This window comes from Delphinus delphis, chromosome 5, assembly GCF_949987515.2.
Source record: "Delphinus delphis chromosome 5, mDelDel1.2, whole genome shotgun sequence".
Taxonomy (NCBI): domain Eukaryota; kingdom Metazoa; phylum Chordata; class Mammalia; order Artiodactyla; family Delphinidae; genus Delphinus; species Delphinus delphis.
In genome coordinates, this window is record NC_082687.1 from 113,399,601 (window position 1) to 113,407,729 (window position 8,129).

The 8,129-nt window shown below is 37.6% G+C and overlaps 1 pseudogene; it reads left to right on the plus strand.

The window, feature by feature from the left end:
* The first annotated feature begins 593 nt into the window (after positions 1-593).
* On the plus strand, positions 594-1,043 carry LOC132425573 (pterin-4-alpha-carbinolamine dehydratase pseudogene; annotated as a pseudogene).
* Positions 1,044-8,129: the final 7,086 nt, after the last annotated feature.

Sequence of the window (8,129 nt, forward strand, 5' to 3'; positions counted from 1 at the left end):
AAACTCCACTAGCATTTCATTTTCTTTTATTTCTTTTATAGTCAAGGTCAGATGTACTATTCCAGAAATCTTTCAAGCTTCTAATTATTCTCAGGGCCATCCACCGTTGTGCCTGTCATTCAATTTTTTTTGGTAATTCCCCATTTTCTCTCTTACTAGCTTTAAACAAACTTGTAAAATGTGTGAAACCAGTAGACACTAACCCTAACCCCATTATCTCATACTCTGAATTATTAGCTTTAAGCGTTTTTCCTTGCCTATCTTGTTCTTTATTAAGCATCCCACCCAGGGAGGGATAAATTAGGAGACTGGGATTGACATATGCAGACTGCTATATATAAAATAGATAATAAGAACCTACTGTTTAGCACAGGGAACTCTACTCAATACTCTGTAAATGACTTATATGGGAAAAGAATCTAAAAGAGAGGGATATATGTATATGTATAACTAATTCACTTTGCTGTACACCTGAAACTAACACAACATTGTAAATCAACTATACTCCAATAAAAATTAATTGAAAAAAAACAAAAGGTTGAGAGTTACAAAAAAAAAAAGCATCCCACCCAAGAGCCTTCTAATGATATGGTATGAACCTTTCATTTTATTCTCTCAGTTATTATAAAAATTTAGATGGTAAGTATCTCTTAGAAATATGGAACTATAGGACACGCTCGTCTCCTCCGCTGCCACCTGCTGCGGCCAGCGTCCACGCTGCACACAGCACGGCTGGCAAAGCCCACAGGCTAAGTGCTGAGGAGAAGTACCGGCTGCTGTCAGACCTGCGGGCCATGGGGTGGAACGAGCCGGAAGGCCAGGATGTCACCTTCCAGCAGTTCCATTTCAAAGACTTCCGTAGGGCTATTGGCTTCGTGATGAGAGTGGCCCTGCAGGCTGAGAAACTGGACCACCATCCTGAATGGTTTAACGTTTACGACAAGGCCCACATCACCCTGAGCACTCATGCGTGTGCGGGCCTTTCAGAACTGGACATAAATCTGGCCAGCTTCATCGAGCAGGTAGCAGTGTCCGTGACATAGACCCTGCCCTTCCTCTCTGAGTTCTTCAGGGAAAGGGGGGACTGAACTGGGGATCCAGAGAGGGAACTGGGGAGCCCCGAAATGTTGCTGCAGTCAAAACTGACAAGTCGATCCTGTTGCCTCCGTTTAAAGGCAAGTCTCTGCCATCGAAAAAGGCCAGCATCACCGCCAACACCAGAACTTAGACCACTTTTCCCCACACCACTCTCTTCCTCCTTGGGGCTCTTTTACGTGTACACTGATTTGAATCAGTTCTTCTCTTGCTTTACGACTTTCCAGCGACAGCAACGATTTCTTTCCAGGCGGTGTCTTGCTCCCTTCCTGATTCATTTCCCAAGAAGCTGTGATGGAAAAGTGTGTCTAAGATAAAGTCTGATCTTAGAAGCCAGAACCTTAAAGTCATCCTCATCCTATGTGACAGACATGTATGTGCTATTATGCCTCCAATAAAAACACTGTTTCACTTGGAAAAAAAGAAATATGGAAGTATAAAGTTCAAAATTTCCACTCCTTTATTCTGCTCCCACATCTGCCTGTGCCTCAGTTCTCTCCATCTCCAGGAGATGATCAATAAAATAGATGATCAATGAAAGCCCCCCAAGAATTGATACTGTCTTACAAAGTCCCACAAATATCTTCTAGCTAGTGCTGTTATAAGATAAACTTCAGATTCTGTGGTTTTGCACATTTCTCTTCTTAATGCACAACCTGTCTTCTGCTCCTATTCTTGCAAACAGTTCTTAGAAAGCAGTGAGTAGAAAGCTCTCACTGGTGTTAACAAGTGAGAAATGACAACTTTCTAGTGTTATCTCTCCTAGTAGATACAACGTTAGCCTAAAGTAATTCATGATGATCTCAACATGATGGTGGGCAGAGGAAATGACCAGTATGGATGCTGGCAGCTTCTCAGGACCATATCAGTGATTATATGCAGGCGCTACTTATTCTATCAATGATGTCTCTAAGCAAATTATCTCTGAAGATAAAACACGTTCCTTGTTTAGGTCAGTTCTGCCTGAGATGATATTTTGCACAAGCTTTACAAAGGACCCTGTTAAGACAAGCTAGTTTTACCTGCAATAGCTTTTCACTGTAACTAACTTTTATGGGTGACATTGGGAACATATACTATGTGTTGATAAACGCAACGAATCACTTTTTATCATTTTAAAATCACTTCCACTTTTACAAAAGCTCCTATAAAGCCACAGTACCTGGAATTTTACTTCTCTTTCACCTAGAACATCTTTCTAACAGTTAAAAAGTTACCTGGAAGGGGCAAAAAAAAAGAAATGGAATGAGAAATATCACTCTTCTGTTCTTCAGAAAGAAGAATAATAAGCATTTCTAGAGTGCCTGTCACTCTCCAGGAAGTATGTTTGGCACTAGAGATATATATGCATTTCAATCAGATTTTCCTTGTTGTCAAGTATTTTATAATTTTTAAGAGAAACTTAGAAAAATATAAAAGGATACAATCATATGTTAAAAGTACATGTAATTTAAAAAAACACATATAATCGTGTAAGAATGCAAGTGTGCTCAAGATACTATGAGTTCAAATGAGGGACATTTAATTCAGACTGTAGATACCTGAAAAGTTTTTCAGAGCAGGTGACTTTCACTGAGCATATGTGTGTGTGTGTGTGTGTGTGTGTGTAAAATTACCTAGATACAAAAAGTGGGATCTCATTCCAGGAAAACAGAACATAAGCATTGTCCATGAGAAAATAATTAGGCCCAATGGTTCCAGTATCCCATTAGTTGCTCTAACATGGGTTGGAAGATAAAGATAGCAGAACGGAGACCAAAGACTCCTTAGGTGTCCATGAAGCCATGGGTTGACCATAAAACAGTGTAAGATGAATGAGTAGTGTCAGGAACCCTTCTTACTGTCATTGCTGCTCACTGATCCCACTTCTGCCTGTGCCTCACTTCTCTCCATCTCCAGGAGACTGACAGTCTCCACTACTCTACGCAAATGCCATCCCTGCTAAAATGTCCCCATTTAGCACCATCAGTGACATTTTGGAGTTATCTCAAGCTATGAAAAGAACCAGAATCAACTTACTCCCCCCAATTATTATCATGTCGCTTCCATTCTCTGCTATGTACATTCTTTATAAATACAACGTTCTTTCCTGTCGTGTTGGAAATGTGAGCCCACTGTGACTAAGGTCATATTTAATACAGACCCAACATTTTGTTGGCACTCCCTAAATGTTAAATAGCAATGAGAGGAGATGAAGTAGTACAAGAACAAGAAAGTGATTAAAATAGATCCCAATCGATTCCAGCTGCATTAGAAACATAAGGGGAAAAAGTGAACACTTATTATCAAACTATAAAACCGAAAATATGTCTAGGAAAGTGTGGGCTATTTAAAATCATTAGATAGTTTTGAACTGAAATCCCTTAAAACTATACAACAAAAAAGTATTTTCCAGATGTCCCTTAAACCGATATGGAGAACGTAAAATATACTTCCCTTACAATTTGGATTTTTAAACATTTATTTATAATCATATTAAAATGTGAAGTTTTACTCATTGTTTTAGATATTTAGTCAGGTGAATATCTGACTAATGAATAACACATGGTACAGGAAAAATATATATACATTTTAATTTTAGGTCTTCTGAAGCCCATTGTTCATTTCAGGCTGCCTTACTGAGAGTCCTTGCACCAAACGCCTCTGGTTGCATTCCATTCAAGACAAAGGCATATTTTAAGGATGTACCTCTCACAAAGAGGTATTGATGGACCAGGAATCAGAGTTTGGACAAATGAACATTTCATTATAACACAGCCTAATTGTTAAAGCTCTTCTTATTGAAAAGAATAAAAATTTCATTAGTCATCACAGTAGCTCAGCATGAACTCCTCCTCTTTTTCCCCACAATGCACAGTAAGAATGGCAGTTTTAAGCTTATCATTGAACATTTTGGAAATGTTGATTCTTCCTTCCTTTTGCTCTAAATACGCTAAGAAGTATTTTAGTAACAATTATGAAAAAAATTGGTAATAATTTTAAGCTAAACTTTATACGTGGAATTGTGAAAAAAAATATCAGCGATCACAAGAAAATGCAATTTAAGAGCTGCCTGGAAGGCCTGCTTTTTTCATTTTAGGGCCCTGGCATCGTTTTATGGGATAATAAGGATTCCTAGGACCACCCGAAAACTCAAATAAGATGAAGACATAAGTACTTTAGAAACTATAAAGGTTTTATAGAGCTAAGGGAATAAAATTTGCATTGGTAATTCTTATCTCTATACAGCTTTTAAGTTTAGTATCTTTTCAGCTTCTCCAGGAAAGATATCTATTGATCACTGCCCTAAGTGTAAAAACTGAAACAGGGAAGGACCAAGCAAGATACAGTGAAGATCACTAATCTGGCACTCAGAATTCCTGTTATTAATTAGATGATAATGTTGAGTATGTCATGTAAACAGCTGACAGCTTAGTGTGTCCAGTGGTGAAAATGCGGTGGGTAGACTAGATGAAGAACACAAATGCATGGCAACCAATAGCCCTCACACCTGAGTGTGCATTGCTAATTGATCATAGAAGTGGTCTGGCTAAGACAGTGTGGTCTCAGAATCTTTGTTGACAGTATGCCAATCAAAGCTGGCTCTCCAGGAGCTAGACAGTCTCTAAGAGTTTCCTTTTCCAGGTCTAAGAACCTATCGTTGTCACCTGTGAATGTAGATCAATCGTATTATCCATTCTCACCTTTATTGCTGCTCCGCCCTCATCTCCTACCTCTCTCTCTCACTCTGCCTGTGCCAGCCACACTGGAGGTGTGTCTTTGTCTCACAAACTTTGCAATGACTATACCCTCTGCCTTCAATACTCTACTCCCACGTGTCCACGTGCTCACTCTGTTATCTTCCCCAAGTCTTCACTAATCTCAGCCTTTCAATGGTGTTCACAGGAGTTGGTAAACTATAAGCCATGGGCTGAATCTGGCCCCCTGTCTGTGTTTGTATGGCCCACAAAGTAAGAATGGCATTTACATTTTCAGTTGAGAAATACATAAGTCAGAAGAATTATATTCTGTGGCACATGGAAATTACATGAAATTCAAATTTCGGTGTTCATAAATAAAGTTTTATTGAGACACAGGCTGCGTTTGTGCTAAAATGGTCGAGTTGAATGGTTATGGCAGAGACCACATGGTCCACAAAGTGTAAAGTATTTACTATCTGGTCATTTACAGAATAAGTTTGCCTACCCCTAGGATACACTTAACATTTTGTTAATTACTGGAAGTACTCACCGGCAATCCTGATGCCCTCTCTTTCCCTCTCAATTTTTAAAAATAACATTTATCACATTGTACCCTACACTGTCCTTGTATATTATGTATACTGTCTCTCCATAAGAGCACAAATTCCATGAAGTCAGAGGATTTTGTCCACTTTATTATCTGATATATTCCCAGTGCCCTGAACAGTATCTGGTACATAGTAAATATTCAATAAATATAATTCTGGAACGAATGAATTATATGGAAGATACCTGCATTACATAGAAATATATTAGATGGAGTTGTCACAGGAGACTTCAGGAGAAGATGATATTTTAGTGTTAAAGGGTACAAAAGACTTAGGGAACATTTTTCCTAGAAAGGGGTACTGGATGAAAGAACATGTGTGTAGGGTAGCCTAGATGTAATGCAGATCCCGGGAGGTAGAGAGGAGGTGGAAAGTAGGCTGAGCCCAGGTTATGGAAGACTTGGAATGTCTGATTAAGATGCTTGGGTATAATCTTATAAAAAATAGATATTTCAGGAAGATCTGTCTGATAATGATATGATATATACAGTATGAGTTGGAGCGGGTAAATTCATGTGAGAATTGTAATAGCCTGGGTTCAGGCTTCTAAGATTGGACAGTGGCAGATGAAGTGAAAGAGAAAGGACACAGGGAGAAAGGAAGGAGTAACCAATGGTACTTCATTATTGTGACCTTTGGTGAAAAAATGTTTTTGTCAAAAATTGAAAGGCAGCAGAAAAGAGAAAGCATTAAAAAATAAAAACCAGTCTGCTTCAGTTCTTTGTAGTTTATCGGATACATATGCATACAGTTCCCAGTTTAAGACTTCTGTAGATTTTTTGCCTCAGAGAAGGCATATATGATGATAAACCTGACAATATAAACTAAACCAATTAGATTTTAGTAGAGTTAGATTAGTTGAACTACTTCAGAATGAAGTCAGAATGGGTTTCACTCAGGTAGCTTAGTGAAAAGCATCAGGGCACACCAAAGCACATAGTTTTAGATGCTGAACTTTCACTGGGGAGGTGGCCTGATTTACCTTTAGTTGTGCCATTTGTGTTAAACAGATAAAAATCCAAATATACATGATAGTGCCTAGATTTTTTTTGTAAAAGTAATAGCATGACATAATTCTAAGTGAAAGACAAGAAAATATCACATAGAATTTGATTCAGTTTATGTAAAATTTTATATATACTTAAATGGAATTTTAGGCTGTATTCTCTTCTCCATATTTTCTGTATTATTTGAGCTTTTTTATCTGCAATGACTATATTATTATTTTTTACAATCACAAAAGAGCTATTTTTATATTAAACTATTAAAAATGACAGGTTGGATGTATAGCAAAAACCTGCATAGATTTGTTTAGATATTAAGAACAGATTCATGCTACAAACTATTTATTTGCTATGAAGAGAATTAGGAAGTATTTAGCAAAGTTTGAGATAATAATTAATGTTCAAATAAGCTGACTGTCAAGTACATTTGAAATGTTTTTAGTCTAGTAAGAACAGGCAATTGACTGATTAAACTAAGATTATGAATTTTGGAAACTAGACCTCGGTCCAACAGCAAAGAATCACTTGTTGCTTGAGTCATCTTTAAAATGGATTATGGTAATCTTTCCTTAAAGGGTTATTTAAAAGAATTAATATAAAGGATATAAAACACCTGTCTAGTGAGTAGCTGTTCCAAAAATGATAGCTATTATTATTAAGAATTGGATAAGTAATAAATAAAATAAATCAGAGTTTGAGAGTCAAGCTACATTTACTTAATCCTTTACTTAATTTGTTCCACTTAATGCCATGAAGTCCTGTGCTAAGTACAGGTGAATACATGTATTATCAAGGGCCTGCCCTGTCTTTAAGATATAAACAATACGTTTAATAAGGTGTTACAGATGCTATGACTCAAGTTCCTATACGACAGAGAATTTAAATCAGGCCACCTCCCCAGTGAAAGTTCAGCATCTAAAACTATGTGCTTTGGTGTGCCCTGATGCTTTTCACTAAAAATATATGTAACAGCACTTCTATTTGGAAGCTGTTCTTTTATTCATCCATTCATTGAACAGTTATATATTGAGCATCTTCCATTTTCAAACATTCTTCTTGTAGCTGGCCCTATACCAACAAAGACAAACAAGATTTCTTCTCCCACAGAAGTTTCAATCTAATGACGGCAGAAAAATAAACTAGGAAAAAAACAGAGAAGATAAATTCAGTCAATACTATAAAGAAAATCAAACACGGTGGTATGATGGACTAGGCTAATTTAGCTTAGTTAAGTAAGGCTTTTCTGAGCAAGGAGTATCTGACCTGAAACCTGAATGATGAAGCTCCTGTCATGTAGAGAGAGAAAATTTGACAGGAGGGAATTCCAGACTCAGGAAATAGCTAGTACAAATCACCTAAGGCGGGACCAAACTTAACCAGTTCAATAAACAGAACTGTTTAAAACTATGGTTGAAGAAACAGGGGAAAGAGAAGGAAGCTGTGAGGTCAGAGAAGTGTTCTCAACTATAAGCTTGAATATGAACTCCCCTATGTAGCAGAAAGTTACAAAGAATCCTGACATTTCAAAATCAAGGATTTAATTCAATATTCTAGAACACTTGAGGTCATCTACTCTACCTAAGCGTGTAATTCATTTATTTATTCGATCAACAAGTATTTGGGGACTTCCCTGGTGGTGCAGTGGTTAAGAATCCGCCTGCCCAAAGGGAACGCTTCTGTCTCCAGTCTCCTGATGGCTTTTGGAAGAGGCCATATGCTGACCCTCCCAAGTTTCACAAGAA